This window comes from Mesocricetus auratus, unplaced genomic scaffold (genome assembly GCF_017639785.1).
Source record: "Mesocricetus auratus isolate SY011 unplaced genomic scaffold, BCM_Maur_2.0 Super-Scaffold_100021, whole genome shotgun sequence".
In the NCBI taxonomy this organism is placed as follows: domain Eukaryota; kingdom Metazoa; phylum Chordata; class Mammalia; order Rodentia; family Cricetidae; genus Mesocricetus; species Mesocricetus auratus.
In genome coordinates, this window is record NW_024429202.1 from 14,993,748 (window position 1) to 15,014,543 (window position 20,796).

Sequence of the window (20,796 nt, forward strand, 5' to 3'; positions counted from 1 at the left end):
CAGCTGCCTGGCTGGCTGGCCCCAGGTGTCTTCCTTTCATTCTCTTCCTCTCCTTCTCATCTTTCCTCCTACTTATTCTTTCTGCCTACCAGCTCCACATCTCCCTCTACTGCCTAGTTATTGGTCACTCAGCTTGTTCTTAGACCAATCAGGTGCCTTAAGCAGGCAAGGTGAAACAGCAACACATCTTTACATGATTAAACAAATACAAGCATAAGTAAAAGCAACACATCTTTACATAATTAAACAAATGCCATATAAACAAGTGTTACATATTACATAGTTAAAGTATATTACACAACAGCATGGTGTAATATTTGAGCCATAGGCATCAATATTTACAACATACCAGAAATTAAGTCATTTGAATAATCACAATTTAAAAATATAATCAGTTTAAAAATACATTTAAATGGTATACAAATAAGATATATTCTACATTTCTAAAGATAGTGATCTGCAAAATTGCAACAGAATTGGAAAGACAAGACAACCCCCCTACTCCCAACTGAGTTTAGCACCTCTATGAAACATGAACAGTTTTGTAAAGAGTAATCAAGAACTGTGAAAGCATGAAGCTGTCTCAAGCTAGGGACCTTATAAACTTAGCTCCCCTTATATCTAACTAAAAACCATCTTGAAATTGCATGTGCTTTGTTACATTGAACAAGTGCATTGCATGACTAGTAATCAATTTCATTTTAGCATGGTAAACTAAAGAGAATTAACTCACCTTCCAATGTCTTTTAAATTCCTAACAGCATCACATGTTAACAGAAAAAGAGGAAGAGGAAAAGGGGGTAAGGAAAGCTTAAGAATTGGGGTAGCTTTCGTGCTCATCTGAGGGCACACTTAGCAAAATGAGGTTTCCATTCTTTACGTCTATTTCCCAAACAGTTGCAAGCGATTCCCCTTTGGCCTGCTTCTAAACTGATTCCTACTGGAAATCGCTCAAAATACCTCATGTCTAAGTTCCTGGACCACACATGGTATTGAAGATTTCACAGTTTTGCCATCCCCAGGGTCTCCTATCGCACTGGGGTTTTGAAGACACCTTGTCTCAAATTAGGCTAGCAGATATGTCTCACAGTCATGTCTTTTGATCTCACTTGATCAAACATCATGAATCAGGAACCAAATGTCTGCTGGGTTTTGATGCCAGTTATGGTTTCATTCCAAATGTGCATTATAAATGTACATACACATACATGTACACATATACATGCACCTGCATATACACACATATAAATACATACAAACACATACATATATATGAACATACATACGCATACATGCCCATACAAATACACACACATACACACACACACTTTGATTCTAAGGCTCAAAGTCCTTGCTGCAAAAGGAAACTCCAGAATTACAGTTATTGTTTGCAAGTGAGGCCACTACACCCTTGGGCAAACTCCACCACTACTGAATCTACCTTTATCAAACCAAGGTTGCTCTGCCCTCTGCAACACACGATGGAGGCTAACCCTGCAAGGGGCAATTTAATCAAATTGGAAACAAAATAAGGTACTTCCTTACTCCAACAAACAAGCCTACTGGAGAGGCCATCACATTAAATTTTTTTATTACCTCTACATTTTAGAAGAAGAATTTAAGGTAAAAAAAAATAAATCATCCGTTTTCTGGCAAGCATATGGTAGACACCAAAGTCCTTTGTTCTAGATTTAAGGAAACTAAATTATCTTGGGGGGATCACAATTTATTGCTACCACTACAGTTACTGGAGTCTGACAACTGTCAATTATTTGGCTAGAATCAAGATAATCACCTAAGGCACATGACATATTATTTGATGCCCAATTCATTGGAGCCAACGCATGGAGTCACACACACCTGTGTCGAATTTGAAGTTCTGAACACATTTGCAATGGCTAACTCTGTAAGGACAGAGACAAGGTCTAACTTGACTCCCTCAACTCCGTATGCCTCTGTCCCCATGTGTCTTGTACATCTTGTTGATTTGTTTCTCCTGTAACAGGGTGGGTCTCTCCTTGACAACTGGGGACCACATTTAGCCAAGCAGCTGTCCACTGGCATCTGAAGCCCGCAGTGCGCAGGTCTGGCAGCATCTCAAAGGATTTATTATTACCATCCTATGATTTCATTAGTATCATTATTGTCACCCCTATGAAATTCGGCAGCTGAGCCTGCTACAAAGATCAAGACAGTGTCCGACAGCTGAAGCTTCTTCCCCCAGCCCAGTTTCCACTTACTACTGAAGAGCTTGAAGAGGTGAATAGATCCCCTCCCAGATGCTTTCTTCATGACCACTGTTTCTCAGTGATGACTAGGGAAGTAAAAATGTCCTTCAAGGCACCTTTACTTAGCAATCATGAGATTTGGGGATCAAGAGACACTGGTTCTAGGACCAAGGGAATGTCCCATTTGGTCTTGGTTTCTTCATACTCTAAAGGAGGTAACTGAGTGGGGTTGTCTTTGAGACTGGCTCTAATTTTACCTGGTTTCTTGGCTGTCCTAAGGGAAAGAACTCTCACTAGGGAAAATTCAGGAAGAGCACCACCCCAGCCTTCACATCTTCACCTCAGAACCTACATCATTTAAAACAAAATTATTTAAGACTGTAGGAAAAGCAGCCATCATTCTTCAACTGGAAAAATTGGGGTTTCTCCCCTAAAACCTACTGATGTTTTTAAAAAAAAAAAAGCTGATACTGATGTTTGAAAAAAGCAAAGCTGATTAGGAGAACTAAGCCCTTAACCCAGAATGAGTTCTGTGCATTCAGCAAGCCCCTTGCTGCTAAGTGGCTTTCACATCTTGTCTTCCAAATCTCAGTATCAACATCTCTCTGACTTATCCACCTCAGGTAGTCCTGAAGGCTCACTTTTGGCTTTAAATGTGAAACATAAGCTTACATAGAGCCATGTTATTAAATTAATATCAACTCCTTCTTTTGATTCTGACTAAATCTCAGAAGAACTAGTAGGTGGGTGTGTTTTAAAGAGGTATTGTCCTATTGATTGAGTTCCTATTGGGGTTATATGTTGTAGTAACATTATAGAAAATTTTTGATCCGATTTGACCTTAAGCATTTACTGGGAGCCTGATGTATGCTATGCATCATGTTAGAAACAAAAGGGGAAACAAAGAAATCAAAATCAGTATACATCTAGACTTACTTAAACTGTATAAAGTGGATTTGAAGGCAGTATTGTAGCATGTTAAAGCATACATAGATAGACTCATAACAAATGCATGATGTAGGTAGGTTGGAATCTGAGGTAACAGTATGGTATCTTGACTAGATTGCATTCTGCATGAGAGAAATGGAACCCCTAGTAGACTAGAAATAGGTAAGAGTAGACATTTCTACATTTATAACAGCAGAGCTGAAGATAAATAATTGTTATACTTTGATGATTGGAGAGAAATGTCTACTTCTATGAGGTTATTCGTTAACAACAAATTTCAGACCATGTAAATCCATATTATAATTAATATTCCTTCATGTTGTAGATGCCATGATAACCTAGAGTGTTCTTTTTAAATAAAGATTACGAATGAGTGCCTACTCTCTAAGGACTCTTAAAAGCTTGACATCTCCTACCATGTCCATGTCCCTAGAGTGGCTACTTGGTCAGCATGCTCTGTCTCTGTGACTTTGCCCAGGCTGTTCCATCCTCTGAGAGAGCCCCCTCACAACTGTGTCCATGTGCACAAGCCCTCCCTGTGCCTCAACTGAAACCCACCCTTACCCATGGAGCTCGGACTGTCTGGCTTCCAACCCCAGCTTTGAATGTCAGCCCTACTCACCCTGGACCATCAGTCTACAGTTGGGTTCTATTACATGTAATTCCCTAGATTCAGTTTCCATCCCCCAAAAGAATCAGGATGCCTCTCAAGGGCACAGATGCTTCTTTCCAAGTCTGGTGTCTAATAAGGTACAGGGCATCTGACAAACACTCCCCAGTTACATGCTGTTGAGCATCTACTCCCCAAACTAGTTATATTTTCTGCCAAAAAAAATCTCTCCTTCAAATAAATACGCAAAAGAAGTTTCAGAGAAGCTAAAATAATCCGAATTTCAAGTGGCATATATTGATGCAAACTAAAAGATGAGGTTTCGCTTATTTTTGAAACATATATTCTTACTCTATAAAACAATCCATGCATCTTCTTTAGTGCATTCTATAAATAGGAGCATTAATGTGGACTTGCCTATTTGAAAGAAAGGATTTAGCCAAGGACATTCCTCTTTGCGATGGGACAGCTGAAGAGGTGTAGTTTAACAGCTTTCCAAAGCCAGTCACTGGAGTGATTGAGGTGGACAGAAGGCGGGGACATGACCACGGCCTGTAAAAGACACAAACAGGTGGGAGAGTGAACTGGGGGGGGGAGGGCTGGAAAGTACAAAAACGAAGAAGCTCACCCAGGAAAAGCAGAGGCGAGATGGAGAGTGTGAGACTGACTGAAGAGAGGAGAGAGATAGAGGAAGGAGAGAGGGGAGTGGAGACAGAGGAGCGGGAAGAAGACTGGACAGGGGGAAAGGGAGCAAAACGGGAGAGGAGGGGAAGGGAAAAAGAAAGAGGAGAGGAGAGGAGAGGAGAGGAGAGGAGAGGAGAGGAGAGGAGAGCAGAGGAGAGCAGAGCAGAGCAGAGCAGAGCAGAGCAGAGCAGAGCAGAGCAGAGGAGGGCAAACCTGAACCCAGAACACGGATGGACAGAACACAAAGCAGAAGCTGAGGTAAAGCTAGAACATATGACAGCAGCGAGGAATGAAGGAGAGCCAGGCCCGGGGCACGGAGGGTTAAATGATAGGCCGCTGAGAACAGGGCATGTGGGGAAAAGGAAGCCCCGTGCTTTTTTCTCTGTGAGTGACTGGAAGGAAGGATAGCACTTGCAGAGGTAAGAGTGGAAGGAAGCAAGCCCGGAGACAGGGAAGGAAGTCAGAAAGGAGACGAACTAAGAAGCATAGCCGTGCAACTGTCAGAAAGTCACCAGGCTGTTCAGCTGGGCAGGGAGGAGAGCCACAGCTTTACCCGAGAGGGGCCATCCAAAAGACAGGAGCAGGCCATCTAAGTAGCAGGCGCCTTGTGGGGGGGGGGGGAAGGAAAAGAAAAGAAAAGAAATAGCTGGGAAAGGTGAGAAGCAGGCAAGGGAAAACCCAAAGGAGACGCTGGCCCAGAAACCTTTTTAACTTTCTGTGAGAATCTACAAGGCCCCAAACTAGGCCAACATTCTGACTGACATTTCTGAGCTCACCAGCTGCTGTTTCCTTGAGAGGGTTCTGACAGGAAGGCATAGAAATGCAAGCCAACCCTGCCAGCTCTGGAAATAAATAAATAACAAGCCATGTTCTACACTCCTCAATGGGGCCAGAAGCCTGCAGGGCAAGAAAGCCCAAGGGGAGGAGGGACCCGCCTGCAACTTTTCCCCAGGTATGTCACTGAGCTGATTCTGCATGCTGCTTTCTCCTCCATTTGTCCCCTGGCTGTTCCTGTCTCATCCAGCTGTCTTTCTTCCTTTCTTTGTGAATTTCTGGAGAGCCCTGTGGGTGATCCGCCTCTGTTATGTGAAGCCAGCAAGGCAGGTCTATGCAAGCAGGTGAAACTCCTCGTTCTGCATCTCAAACAAGCTGCTAGGGACGGGAGTGAATGAGAGCAGCGGCCTCCACGTGTGGGGGTGGTGCATGCCGATGACTTGTTGGCTGGGAATGAAATGGGGCTTGCTTCTGTGTGTAGAGGCTTGAAGCAAAGGCAAAAAATGGGAGGGTGTGGGCCTCGGAACATCCAGGGACCATGATAGGTGCTGATTCCTGAATCCAACTGTGGGAAGAGATTCCTTCATTTATCATCCAAGGGCTGGCACATTACCTCAAGAAGAGCTAAAGAGTAGGGAACTAGGTGTGAGGGATAAGAGCTCAGCATCATGTGACCTTGAATTTGCAGCATGCCTTTGAAGTGACTTAGAAAATGACTGAAATGTGCATTGATTTTTTTCCCAAAGACTCAAAGGAATTGAGTGTGTGTGTGTGTGTGTGTGTGTGTGTGTGTGTGTGTGTGTGTGTAATGAATGTATCTCAAATATCCAATCACTCTACAAGGCTGAGTTTTGGATGAACCCATAGGTGTCACCACTAAGACAATGTTAACCATTACAATGCTTGGAAAGCTAGAAAACAAATCCCTGAGCCATGCAGTCTTTTGGAAAGCTTGGAGCAGAGCCCAATGTTCCTGACTTGCCCCTTGGACTTTAAGCAACTGTTAGTCCTCCTTCAATTTAGTGACTTGGAGAGAAGAAGGTGGTGGGAGAGAGAGAGAGGTTTAGAGCTAATGATGTTTGCTGTTATACTGTATTACTACATTATTACACTATGTATTGTCATTATGATCCCTTTGCAAATACCATTTGAGGGCATGTGAGAAAAAAAAACTATTACCTCCTTTTGAACCTAGTCTTCACCGAGCCACACTGGACACTTACTGATCAACATGGGTACAAAGGGTTCATCTCAAGTAATACACAACAGCTCAAGTCAAAGCAGTTGGTGACTCCCCAGAAGGGATTCCCCTCTCTTTGGCATGTTGGCCTGGCTGTGTCCTCACTGTTCAAGGGAACTTTAAGGCTCTCAGAGTCTAAGCACATCTTTGAGGCAGACAGTTCACACTATCCTGGCTTCTAATGACTTTTCTCCATGCCTGTCACCTCATTTGTAAGAGGTCAGAATGTAGGGTCTGTTCCTTGCCCATGACCTGTTCATGATCAGAAATACTGACATAGTAGTTAACAGTGTGGTCCCCAGACCAGCAATATCAGTTCCCTGGAGATATGCTATAGTTGCTACTTCCAGATCCTACCCTAGACTTCCCAAATCAGGAACTCTGCAAGTGTTTAAGAGGGGTGACCAGGAGACTGTGGGGCACTGAATTAGAAAGCCATACTTTTCCAGGTGCCTTCAAGGCCAAAACGTTCTAAAGGAGTCCCTTTGACAAAGAGCATGAGTCTTTCTAATAGAAGTTACGTGTTACCATGCTTCGAAGGGCATCTACACACTGACTGCTTCATTGGGTCAGTGGGAATTTTATCTGCTTCATTCTTGCTGTGTGGTAGGCCTTAAAAGAGAGTCTGAGAAATCAAAAAATGAAGCCACTGGGATGTCTAGGAGGGAGACAGGTGTGCTTCTCAGGGGTGCAAGGAATTAGAGTGCTACCAAAGTCCTGTGTGATATACTATATGACTAATGACAAACATTAGTGAAGAAGAAAAATTGGTAAAGAAAGGTGTTTTATGGAATGAGGAATTTGGGAGGCTGAAGAAGGAGACTGGGACTACAGGACGAGCTTGGGATACACAGAGAAACTATGCCTCAAAAAAAGGGGGGGGGGACAAGGTTTCCAGTAAGAGCTGAGCACTGGGAACTGAGAACTGGGAAGGTAAACTCACTAGAGGTCTGTGTGGCCTTTCTGTTACCAATGATAACCACTCCTTCTAAAGAGGGTTATGGTGTTTCAGAGTCTATCCATTTGTCACCATGTGTGCAGAAATTATTCATTCATCCAGACTGAAGTTTCCTTATATTGTTTGGAAGTGCATAGTTTGCAATAGGAATGATTGCATGACTGTAGAATCCAGTTCCTCCTTGTTTATTACCAGACCAGTGTTTTTCAAAGTCCTCCTATAACTTGCAACAAAACAAAATGGCCATGGTTGTCAGGGTGCCCTTAAACAATGTGCTCCCAGCCTAGAGATTCTGATTTTATGTTCTGTCAATATAGTGCCTTGTTGACACTTATAGTTAGCAAAACTGGGAAATGTTAGCATATAATAATGGATATATGCTTTGGGTCAGAGACAAAAAAAATCAAGTTATACCTACAACTTTCTGTGTGATTTCACTATGTATCTTAATCACTTTCTGCCCCCAAATTCTTTAGCATGCTTAAGATAGGGTTTTGTTTCGTTCATTTGCTGTTTTTTTTTTTTAAATCAGGTACTATATTCTCTCCTCTCCCTCAACTCTTCCAAGATCCTTCCCATCCCCCTAACACAAACCGCACACACACACACACACACACACACACACACACACACACACACACACACACAGTGGTGTCCGTTGTGTGTTAGCCCACTGCTCCTGAACATGGGCTGCCCTGGGGTGGGAGGTCAAGATGCCCAGTGTCACACATGTGGAGAAAACTGTTGTCCTTCCCAGCAGGTATCAGTTGAAAACAGCTTCTTGGCTAGGGGTGGAGTAGCTTTGTGTCCCCCTCCCCTTCTGCTTAAGAACACTTTTTTTATTCCACCACGAAGTGTGTGCTCACAGGATTGATGTAAGCTTAAAGACTCCCAGCCAAAGCTTTCATACAGTGTTGCATTCTTCTCATCCTTTTGCCATATCCTCCCCTAAAGCTCCAGCTCTGAGTCACCTGGGTGAGAAGCAGGCAAGGACAACAGGTTAGTGTAATGCCAACGCCACCCTGTTCTAAGCAAGGCAGCAGAATGCCTGGAGGGAGAGAAGGTAGGCTCTTAGAGCTTGCCCCTGCCCTTCACTGCCCCCTGAGAAGTTAAACAGGGATTCACGCCCGGGAGTGAACCAACATTCAAAACTGGCCAGTGATCTAAAAATAGCAAGAACGCCTGGTTGAGCCCCAGGAAAAGGAGAATTCTAGCGCCACACACCCTGCACTCGCCTTAGAGAAAGGGGGCTCTGACATGTTCCCTCAGCTTGATGACAGTCCCAGACGACTGTTAGAGGTTATGGCTTGTGTTTCATGAACAACCGCTGAGACCACCAGAAGTAGATGCCAGAGTATAAGGCAGAGTAGAATCAATGCCCATGAAAGAAAGCTGCTTCCATCCCAAAGCTTGACTGGGCTCAGAGAAGGAGCTGGTATACAACTGTGCCTTCACTGAAAACACAGAGTGTGAGCTTCAGGTAGCAGTTGGCATGGTCCAGGTTTCCTCTTCTCATCCAGGAAAGGGCTGACAGTCTATAGTCAGATCTGTCAAGCGAAAGCAAATGCCTCCTCACAGTCAACAAAGGGACCATCTGAGCATCTTTCCAGATAAGTCACTTGCAAAGGTCCCCAAAGTGAGACTGATGCCCTAGATACTCAGCACTCACAATAATTCTTGTTAGAAATGGTACTGATGAAGACCCCTCCTCTCAACTCCTCTTCAGACATGTGAAAAGGTTTTAAGGACTTTTTTAAGGCAGACCAGAATTCTTAGGAGAACATCTAATAATAGTTAAGCTTTCTGAAATACTTATAAATAAAAAATAATTTTATGCTAATTAAATTCCTTTAAGTAGGTCATGCATAAAACTTCTACATAGTATGTATACTTAGTCACTACAGTAGTAAGTAACATACTAAATACAACTGTTTTTAATAATAGAACCATTTATTAAACTAATGCTCACTCAAGGCACTTTCCACTTTCCAAGAGTCTCTAGTTGAAGTTTCTTATTGAATAAGCATTATTATTCTCACTTTTCAAATTAGGAAACTGAGGCCCAAAAAGGTTAGGCAGTTTTCTCAAGGCCACAGATGACCAATCCACAGTCTTTATCTTCATACACCCAGCACCCAATAACCTTGAAGATTACAGCTGCATGTTGGTCTATAATCTGGCTTTCTCCATGTCTCTATCCCTTCCTGATTCTTCCCCAATCTCAGAAATGCTCTAAAGACCATCTCTCCTTCTGTAAGTCAGTGTTTGCATATTATTTGTGTTCTGCTACATAAATGTTGGCTCCGTAAGAAAGAAAAAAAGACAAGAAATAGAACAAGAACCGTGGTTGTGGTCTGTGATGGTGACACTTCTTTCGCTGCTGCTTAAGTCTCAAGGCTTTTCTATGCTACTCACTTCCTAGAAACAAACAAACAAAAAGAGCAGTTTAGAAATTGAGGTGTTTTAAGAAGAATTATTCAATTATGGGACAGGGTTGGGTGGTGGGGAATAAATCTTGTTTCCTGTGCTGAGTGACATTTATATTGCCATTGTCCTGTTCTAATGTGTCACTTTCTTCACACATGCCACCTCATTAGTCTTCAGCCACCTTTTGGTGGGCAGATGGGGTTACCTAATCACTACTTTCAGTAAGTGTCCTGGGGTCTGGGACAGAGATGAAGAGAAAGGTGGGGATTTTGCCAATGCCATACAGTGTACAAGTGTCTAGATGGCAAGTCACATCTCACAAATATATTCAACACCAATTATCAAGGGCACAAGAATCAGGCAGATAGAAACTAATTAAGTGGTGTGGAGACACTCAACATGCAGTTTCCTTATCAATGCCCTTTGCCCTGTGCCAACCCCAGAGAAGCGTATGTCTTCATATCCCCCATCCTACAATGTTTCATGCCATTTTTCTTGCCTAACAGGCTTTGTTGCTCTCTCTTTACTTTTTCCAGTCTGCCATTCACAACATTTTCAAATCCATCTTATGAAGGTCCTTCTTTGCATCCTTAATTAGATGTCCAACAAAGCACAGCAAGAATTTAGATGAGCTATTCATTGTAGAATCCTACTTTGAACGTCCTCTTGACTCTCAAATTTCCCTGGGTATTCTAAACTAATGTCAGCTTCCTGAACTCATGAACTGTAATTACTTGCTAATTTTTTTTACTTTTTCCAGAAGATCTTATAGTGAACTTTTATGTGACACTTTGACCATGTGGGTCTGTGCTCAATAAAAACCAAACAATTCACACCCAAATGGTAAACATGATCTTTAGTTTTACACTTCCTGATCATCCCAAATAACCCCCCAGGAAATCTTTATTTGTGTTCCTGCATGAACTATCCCCATTAGACTGACTCATGAATAGTTAAGTCTCATAAAGCCAGCCCTTAAAGTTCTTAAGAACAGGAAACACAGTGGCCCTCTCGGCTCTGCAGACCTGCTCTTCTGACACATGCCAAACATTTTGGAGAACTCTGATGTGACAAATTTGATGAGTTAAGGTGAAGATTAGCCCTGCTCTTAAGTACTCTGTCTCTCTGAACCGATGAGACGTTTTTACCTTTGACCTGATGAAGCCATCAGCCCCCGACACTGTGCTCTGGAGAGACCACTCCTCCAGATGTGCGGAAAGCTCAGCTGTAGGCTCACTTACGTAAACCTTGTGATTGACCCTGGAAGAATGATGTCTTCTCAAACATCGATTACATTAGATTAACTGAGTCACTGGATCATCCCAGGATGGTTTTGACTGGGACTTTCGCACACCTGTAAGATAAGTACAGAGTTTCTAAACCAGTCAATACCAACACCCCAAACTCAAAACTGCAGGAGAATAAAAATACATGGCATATAAAATCCTCTGCCCTTCCTCCATTCCTTCATCTCCTTCTTCCTCTCTTCCTTCCTTCCTCCCTTCCCTTCCTTTATCTCTTCCTTCCTTTCCTTCCTTCTTTCCTTCCTTCCTTCTTTCCTTCCTTTCTTTCTTTCTTTCCTCCTCTCAACACCTCTTACCTTCCAAGCTCACAGGAAGAGAACCTGTACTGACCCAAGGCTGTTCTACCAATCTGGTTAGTTTAAAGGACTTGTCATTGGCATATAAGTAAATTAATTTATTTCTAGAGTCACATCTTACTCATCTCTAAAACCAAAAAGAAGGGGAAAACAAAATGGGGGTGGGCGAGGGGGTGGGAAGGAGCTTCTACTTCACATAGACACGAGGATTCAAGGAGCTTGCCGATAGAAAACACTGAAAATGATCCGTCACAGAAAACGTGTCTGAAAAACAGCTACTTATCATTATTATCGTTTTTTTTTTTTTGGTTTCATGAAGCAATCCTGGCAGTGCCATAAGCCTGCTCTGAGGCCTACTTCTCCTCTTCTTAGCACGCTTCTCTATTTCCTGGCAGAGAATTCTATGCTATGAAGCTCAGCTCCTTATTTTTCCCCAGCTAGGGTAACCGGTCCAGACCCTGAACAGCTCAACAGCTGCCAGTGTCCATTGCTCGCCTAAAGCCGGGGCCTCACAGATTGTGGGGCAGGTGATGGGCCATGGGCAGCAGAGGCTGAGCAAAAGAGACCCTTTCCACAATGACCCATTGTGCTGGAATGCTCTGGGGCAGCTGCAGCCTGTCAACACATACCAAGCACCGGTACAGTAGCCAGCATCTAAGCTGAGCAGTTCTCCGCATGCAGGGCGCCTCTCCTCTTTTTAATGTCCTCTCGGGTTCCAAATAATAAAACAGAATCGTTTCGAAATCCACCCCGCAACAGCAGCAAATCGGTTAATAGCAGTGATAATGGAGTCACCAGGTCGTAACCGAGCTGAAATCTCCAGTGAGGCGTGGGGCCCTTGGTCTCAGACTGAAGTGCAAAGAAGGAAATGTGTTCCCCACATGCACCTTCCCTGGTTCTCGGAGCGACTTAACTCCAGGATGGTTATCTGGGAGTCAGGTCCCAGCGAGCCTTAGCAGTTCTCACCTACGCAAGGAAGACAGCGCCTTTGCCTTCCACAGGACGTCTGCTCCGGACAGCACTGCTTCCCGAGGCCACATGCTTCTTTATATCCCCATAGATGTCACTGCGCTATGGAATGTAAGGAAGTGTGTGGTTTCGGCAAGTATTTCTTCATGGCCCATGGCTCCACCCAGAGAACACGCCGGGGACTTCCTTCTTTCTCCGCCATGCCACGTTCCCTGCCCGCAAGTGCCCTCTTCCCCGGCAGTACCCCAACACCACCTTCCCCCTCTACAGACTTCTCCCTCAGTCCTGGGTTTCAGGCCACCAACCCACCTGCCTCCTGGATGCGTTTCCTCACACCTGACCTTCGGGAAGAGATCACATTTCTTTCTCAGGGAATGACCTCTCACCCTCCAGCTCCTTCCTCTGCTCACATTGCTCCTGAAATGGATGTTTCTACAGGGCAAGCAGAATGGCAGTTCTAGGTGACAGATCTATAGAAGCTGCCATGTGACTTGTGTTATAAGCAGAGCAGACAGCGACTGGGCTCAGAAGCCACAGCCTGGGCAGAAGACAAGGCATCTCCTGGGCCTCCCGCCAAGGCGCCCCCCACCCTCAGGGTGTTACCTCTGGGCTACACTGTGTGAGGAAAGGTGGTGATGTTAAAACAGTCACGTACTCAGTCAATGCCCTAACTTCCTTTGTTCTCTACCCAGTCCCCAGTGTTCCCAGTTCTGACTCTCAAGTGGCTAAGGTCACACGGGAATGAGGTAGGCTCTACAGGGAGACCCTGAGGAGGCACCCTTGCCCAGCATACTGTCAGAAACATGAAAAGTCTCCCTTCCTCTTTTGAGTCCCCGTCCCCGGGGTTGGCTTCACTCTTTACACCGCTCTGCCTCTTTATTTTAAAATAATGTGTCAGGAAAAGGCTGGAACTGCATTAAACTTGCAGCCTATGTTCATAAGGAAAACAAAACACCAAGCATTTGGAAACGCATGCCCAGAAGCCCAGGAGGGGTGTGACTGAGTGTAACTGAGCAGCACATTGGAGGAGAAAAGGAAGAGGCCGGTGTGTGTACTTCCTCAACACACAGCAAGGCACTCAAAGATGAGCTCACAGAACGCAGTGGGCAGAAACTCTCGTGCTCCCCAGTGGGACACAGCGATATTGGTGGCCACCTACATCACTCTTTCAGGAACCAGGCAATCACCTAGCTACCATCAAAGGCATGGCATCCTATACTTGTGGAAATAGGCGGAAATGTGGAAGGGGGGGGGATGGACTAGAACTGGGCCAGCTACAGGACTGAGCACAGAGTCTTATTGCTTTAGATCAGTGCCTAGCAAACTGGATAGTGCTGGCAGACTGACTATGTTGTCACACTTGGAGGATTTCTGGCGTCTAGGCTGTGGGGACCAGGGATGCAGCAAAACATATACAATACACAGAGCATCCCCATAGCAAAGAAGGACCAGTCCAAAGTTTCAATGCCTGAAGGTCAAGAAACCCTGAGTTTGATAATAAGGTGTCTGACATTGGCATTTTCCAAAGGAAATTTCTGTCCTTTATTTTTTTTTTCAGATTTCGGTCTTCTTTATATACAATAACTGGATGCTTCAAATTGTGCTCCCTTCCAATGACAGCCTGTCTTTTTTCTAATCTTATCCACTATGCCCATAGATTTCCTTATTCTACCCCGGTGTTTGGTTTCATATCATCTGCTCTGAAATCAAGGGTATGTTATATGCACGGCTGTGTTGCTGAGGCTGGGTCAAAAAAAAAAAAAAGGTGGGTAAAGAAAAGGAGAGAGATGAGAAAACAGTGTTCAGAGTTCCTCTGTGTGCTCTTCCAGTATGGGCAAGACAGACACAAGACACGAGGGTAGACAGCAGCCACAAGACTCCTGTCATCAGGAAGAGGAGGGTGGGGAAGGTGAGATCGTAACTGCTGAACCAGGAGGAGTCACACCAAGGAGGCGTGAGACACAGAGAGACTGAATTGTTATCCGGTGCAGACCCTCCTGGAGTCGCACCATATCTCATGGCGTCTGTTTTCTCATCACTACATCTGAGGATGGTTTTACCCAGTTAACCCTTCCTTCGGTGCCTTGCTGAGTACTTGGAAGTGTGCGGTACCTTGCTGATTTCAGACAGGCCAGTTGTCTGGCCACCTCACTTCTGGGCCTTACTGGTGTTTTAACACATTCATGGATGAGTAAAAAAAAAATCTTTGCAGATGAACAATGGGACACACTCACCAGGAAAGATGGAATTGAAAGTGAAGTTCTTGACCTCAAAAGCAATCAGAATTGTCCCTCAGGCTCCCCTACAAGCCCGGCCAGGCTCCTCTATGCACCCAAGGGACTTAGTACACTCTTGATTGCTATTAAAATTCACAAGAAGCAGGCACACTAGGCATACTCGCCACTGAAAAAACAAACACGCTGACATTTCACAATGCTATTTGACTTCTCAATAGCAAACAAATAAATGAATAAAATCAAGAGAGCATCAGTGGAATTTGAACCCAGAAAAAAACGTGGTTCCGGTGCTATACACTTTCTTCTTAATGGCTTCTATTTATCAGGAAGAAAAAACAAAATGTCAGCCAATGCCCCCTGGGGAGAAAGCTGGTTTTCTGCAACCATTCCAACTATCTTTTCTGCCTCTTTCCCCTTCCGTATCAATATCCTATGAAGACAGCCACACCACATTTCTGGGGAGAGTCTCCATCTTAACCACACTTGATCTCACTTCTCTAGAAACAAGTCAACCAAAGTGTACCCCTTCTAGTTCAATGGTTATCAAACTTTAGATGCATCAGAATCATCCAAAGGGTAGATCATGAGTTTTGGGGGCCCATTCCTGTAAATCTTGGGGTGGGAAATGTTACTTTTCCTTTGCAGAGTCAACTTGTAAGTTCTTACATATTGGAATACTGGCTTTTTCATGATCTACAAGAACCAAGTTGTTTAAGTCTTCCTCAGTAGACTCTACTAGAGTCAGTTCTATTCATTCTTTCAAACCAAACAACTGTGATATCTATTCCTGGAAGAAAAATGAAGATAGTATGTTCACATAATAGAAAATTATCTAACAATATAAATTAGTGAATTGCAGTTACCACATTAATATGCATAAACCTTACAGATATCATTTAAGGTAAAAATACCAAACCACAGATGAATATTTATAATATGATACATTGAAATATATTGCTTGAAAACGTGCACAAATGGTAAACCCTATAAAGAATAGCATCTAAATTATAAGAAAATAAGTATCATAGTTACTGTATATTATCCCTAACTACTTACACTTAATTTGTAAGGAAAACATGACACATTTATAAAGGACTGTATGATGCACATTTGTATGATGCATACAAATACACAATGTCAATTTTATTTTAGAAGATGAAAGAGAGAAGATCCTACTGCTTTTTCCCATATTCTATAATTGCATGTCATTTTTGTCCCTAATGTTTCAATTTGAGGGAAAGAATAAAAGCTAAAGAAAAAAAAAACAAATAAAAATTGGAATGCAGAATACAGACTATGTGAGATTTCTTTCGAGTCATGTGAGAGGTCAGTCAGGGCAATGCAACCTCTGAGGAGTGATTTATGTTAACGTGCTTCTTTCTGTTACAGGTTTGGACATTCCAAAGACATCACACTAGAGGCTACAGTCACCTCGCAAGGGAGTGGCCCCCTGCTCTGGCTGGTCAAACGGAACCAAGTCCGTCTTCCTGAGAGGTTTGGTCCCCTTCAACCAGCTACAGCAGGGCTGGCAAAATTCAGTCCTCGAAGAAAAAGAAGAGAAGAGAAATTAGCTGCTACAGTCTTCCTTACAAAAAGCAATTCTGGTTTTGTCATTGTAGTCTCATACTCCCAGGGAGGAAGAAGAAAGGAGGAAACCTGGGTGAAAAAGAGATCATGTTCAACATGAAGAAATGTCTGCCTTTGCACCTGCAACTACAGCCATGCACATACCTTTCACATATACCCAATGATGATGCTAACGATGGAGCTTGGGCCAACCTTACTCCAGCCAGGGGCAAAACATGACAAATAGGAGACAGTCTCCTGCTCATAAGGACACAGAAGCATAAGGAGGTCATTGACCATGGAAATACAACACAACTCAGTGGAACTACAGGTCAGAATATGGTTGATCCAAGATGTAATTCTTACATAGTTCACTGAATCTGCCTGTGAATCTATGCAGACAGAGGACTTTGTGTGCACTGAAATTAAAATACACAGAAAGGGTTTCTGAAGCTTCCAGTAGCTTTTACTTGTAACTAAATGAAAGCCTGGCTTCCAGTTTGAATCCCACCCCTCTTGTCTATGAGCTGTGGTATGACCTCAGGCAAATCGCCTCTGCTAACTCTATAAAAACATTATTTGCTTCATCAGTAATTAGAAATGGTGACACCTATCTCATCATTGCTCTAAGATTTTAAAAAGATGTTTGTAAATAGCCAACGATAAGCATTCAAAGAATGCTTATCTTACTATTATGGGTTTTAGTAATATAATGGCAATGTTGCGCCCAGAGGCATGGCACCTTGAGAGGAAGAAAAAAATTTAAAGATGAAATTTCCAAAATAAATATAGGGTGCATTTATATTTCCACTATTGATTCTACAAGCATGCAGCATACATTCATCTGAGTATGCATTGTTAGTATGTAGTCAGTTTCACAAACACACACACACACACACACACACACACACACAGACGAGAGTCTACTGCCTGGGAAGATGTTGCTCTTGAGAGATGTTGAGCTTGTACTACAACTATAGAGCCTCCTGGGTCTGTGAAGCTGGGGAGCATGTATTCTAAAGACAAAGAGAAAATAAGCCTGCCCCTCTACTCTGAACCTATTTCCTCATGGGAAGAACGGAAATATCAACACTATGTTGTAGAGAATTCATGGGAATGAAAATGATGTTTAAAAGGTCTAATCCTAGGACTTGGTGCATAATGAGGTTTTATCTTGTTCCTAAAGCCAAATAGGTATTCAATAAACTTTTTCTAAAGTAAGTGACTGCATTTGTCATTGATTTATTCTAAACACAAACTGTAGAATTGGGAGGTTTCTGCTTAACTCTTTAGATGCACAACATTGGTTCAAACCAGTGGCAAGAGGATGTGTAGCAGGCCTATCTCTCCTTCCCCAACTTTATGGTGTGATGGAACCTTACCTAGAGCTAGGTACATGCACCACTAAGAGTGAAAGCAGGAGCATCTGAAGATGGCCATGTCCCTCTAGCCTGGAATGCACCCGAGGGAACAAAAAGGTTAAATCACGTGCAAACAGACTTGACATGATCAAATGTTAGGTGCACTGAACAGAAGCGACTTGGCTGTCAAGGAGGGAAGAAACCGGGTCCATAAAGATTAGTGGTGACTGGGTTAGACAACCGAAGAGTCAGGAAAAGGTCCTGTTCAAATGTGGGGTTTAAAGCCAAAGTGCTTGATGCATCCAGACAGGACTTTATAAGACTAAGATTAAATAATGTCCTTCTAGGTAGAAAGAAACCAACCCCACGCAGCTAGAGTTGGAGGAGACAACTATGCCTCCACTTACTGGGTAGCTTGGACTGCAACTATACCTTTCAGAGGTCAAAGACTTCTTGCAAGTATTGGAAAATGGACTGAATGGCACTTTCAACATCCCCCTGCTCCTGCCCTTGGTCAAAATATCTTTGAGGTTTGCAAGACAGAAATAGTTCTAGTCAAAGCCCCATTCCAAAACTGAGGTAATACACTGGGCTCTCTCTATATTGTATAGTCAAGTTTCTAGTTAATCGCTGTAAAACCAGGAAGGGAGCAAATAGAATTTGGTTCCTACTTCCCACTAGAGTGACAGGTGGGACATCTAAGAAAGTATGTTTTCTGATAAGTTTGTCTAAAGGTTCCTCAAAACAAAACTGTCCCTCATGCCAAATCCAGCAGCATCGAATCACTATGCATCCTGTCCCAAGCTGCTGCCACTTACTTTTCTTGTCACAGCCCCTTTTCAGGGCAGAAATCTAGGTTAAGCCACCCTGTAGGGCATGTGGTTTTGCTGTCAGCTGTGTGTCCCTTCATGTGTGTCGTGTTCCTGCACAGTCATCATTCCTGTGCTCTTTCTAACTGGCAGAGGATCGTGTCACTCCGGTGAATACACTGGCTTCGGGTAAAGCCCACAGCTGGCAAGAGTTAAATCTAGAAGGAAGAGCATAATGACATAAAAATGCTAAAAGGGCTTTTGCCCAGGAGGAATTGATGAGAATAGTTTGAGGCGAGTTACCCTGCAGATGGTCACAGGAAAAGGGAAATTCCATTACATGCAATTCATCAAAGATAGCATTTTTTTTATTTTACAAGGTCTCATGTGTACCCAGGCTACACACTCATGGTCCCTTGCTTCTGCCTCCCAAGTTTTGGGTTACCAGTGTGGACCACTACTCCTGACACAAAAATTTTCTTTTATAAAATTTTGTGTGTATGTATTGTGTCTTGTATATATGATGTCGTGTCTATATGCCTTTACATTACAGTGTGGGTACATGCATGCCACTGTGCACATATGGGATATGGAGGTCACCATTCCTTGTCTGAGAAAAGGCCTCTCATGGTTTGCCACTACATGAACCACACTAGCTGGCTGTTGAATTTCTAGAATTCTCTTGTCTACACCTCCCATGTTCCTGTAGGAGGAGGATTACAGACACATTACTGCACAGGCTTTTTATGTGGGTTCTGCCAATCCAAATCCAAGTGATCTGGCTTGCTAGGTCATGGTAATTCCCAGTGCTAGTAAGTCTGCTAACCAACAGGCAACTGTCATACTGCCAGGATACTTGTGTCTGCTCTGTAGATCACACTTCACCTGTACATACCATTATCTTCTCGGAACAGAAGCCTTTCTTCTTCTGTTAGCATTGTGTCCCCTGTCCACTATGCCCATTGTTATTGAAATTGTCCTTCAGCCCTGCCCACAACAGGACTCCACAAGCATCTTTCATGATTCCTTGGCACGGTCTGATATAAGCAGTCCCTGAGAAGGGGTTTGGACTGTGGCCTATAAAAATAGGGGATATATATTTGGGAGCCCTAGCCTGGAAAGCTGTGGAAGACCCCAGCTATTCTCAGTATTCCCTACCAGTTTTGGGGAAGAAACAGAAATGAAATAGTCAAATAAACAATGAAATAGAACACATAGAGTCCCTGAAGTCTTTAAATCCTGCCCTCAATTGTCCCCAAAGCCAAATTCTTTCATCTTGTATCCCTTTCCACTAAAGGCACTTAACACTAGAGTCTAGTGATAAACTCCTGTCTTGGGAACAATGGTCCTGAGTATCAGATTTATATTCATTGACCGTTAGGAGTTCATATCAAGACAGATCAGACTCATCATTGAGTAAAGTAACATGACCCATTTTGTTGTTCATTTATTTTTTAAATGTATGCCTTTGTATGTTGAGAAAAATGTGCACAAATCAGGGACAGAGGTCAACAGTAAATATTTCTTTTTTATGATTTTTTTATTCTTTTTTTTAAATTTAGATAAGAAACAAGGTTGCTTCACAAGTCAGTTCCAGGTCCCTCTCCCTTTCCCTCCCCTCCTCCCGTGCCCTCCCCCCCCCCCCCCCCGTTATCCCCTCATTCCCCCAGGGAGGGTGAGGCCCTCCATGGGGGTGTCCATAGTCTGTCATTTCATATAGGGCAGGGCCTAGACCCTTCCCCAAGAGTTCAGGGTGAGAGTGCACCTCACATTGTTCTATGGGAGTCCAAAGTCCGTGTGTATACTTGGGATGGGTACTGATCTGCTGCCCAAGGCTCAATAGATTACCTAGGCCTCCTCACTGACACCCAGATTCAGGGGGTCTTGATCAGTCCCATGCTGGATTCCCAGGCTGATGCCTGGGATTCAAGAGTTAACCTTTGTCTGGTCAGCTGTTTCTGGGGGTTAAACCAGCCCAGTCTTAATCCCTTTGATCATCAGTCCTCCCTCTCTGATACTGGCTTTCTTGAGTTCAGCTCAGTACTTAACCAGCCACTAAATGTAGTTTCTGTTTCCCAGACTCTCTGGCCATAGGATTGTAGGCTGGCACTCCCCAGATCTATGTCTAAAATCCATATATGAGAGAGTACATGCCATGTTTCTCTTTTTGTGACTGGGTTACCTCACTCAGGATGGTTTCTTCTAGTGTCATCCATTTGCCTGCGAATCTCATGATTCCATTATTTTTTTCTGCTGAATAGTACTCCATTGTGTAGATGTACCACATTTTCTCTATCCACTCTTCGGGTGAGGGACATCTAGGTTGCTTCCAAGTTCTGGCTATTACAGATAAAGCTGCTATGAACATAGTGGAACAGACATCTT

The 20,796-nt window shown here is 43.4% G+C and overlaps 1 long non-coding RNA gene across 1 annotated transcript; it reads left to right on the forward strand.

The window, feature by feature from the left end:
• Positions 1-4,603: 4,603 nt before the first annotated feature.
• LOC121133314 lies at positions 4,604-17,462 on the forward strand. Its single transcript, XR_005870144.1, has 2 exons — positions 4,604-5,422; positions 16,065-17,462. It is a non-coding gene; the product is annotated as an uncharacterized LOC121133314 (long non-coding RNA).
• Positions 17,463-20,796: the final 3,334 nt, after the last annotated feature.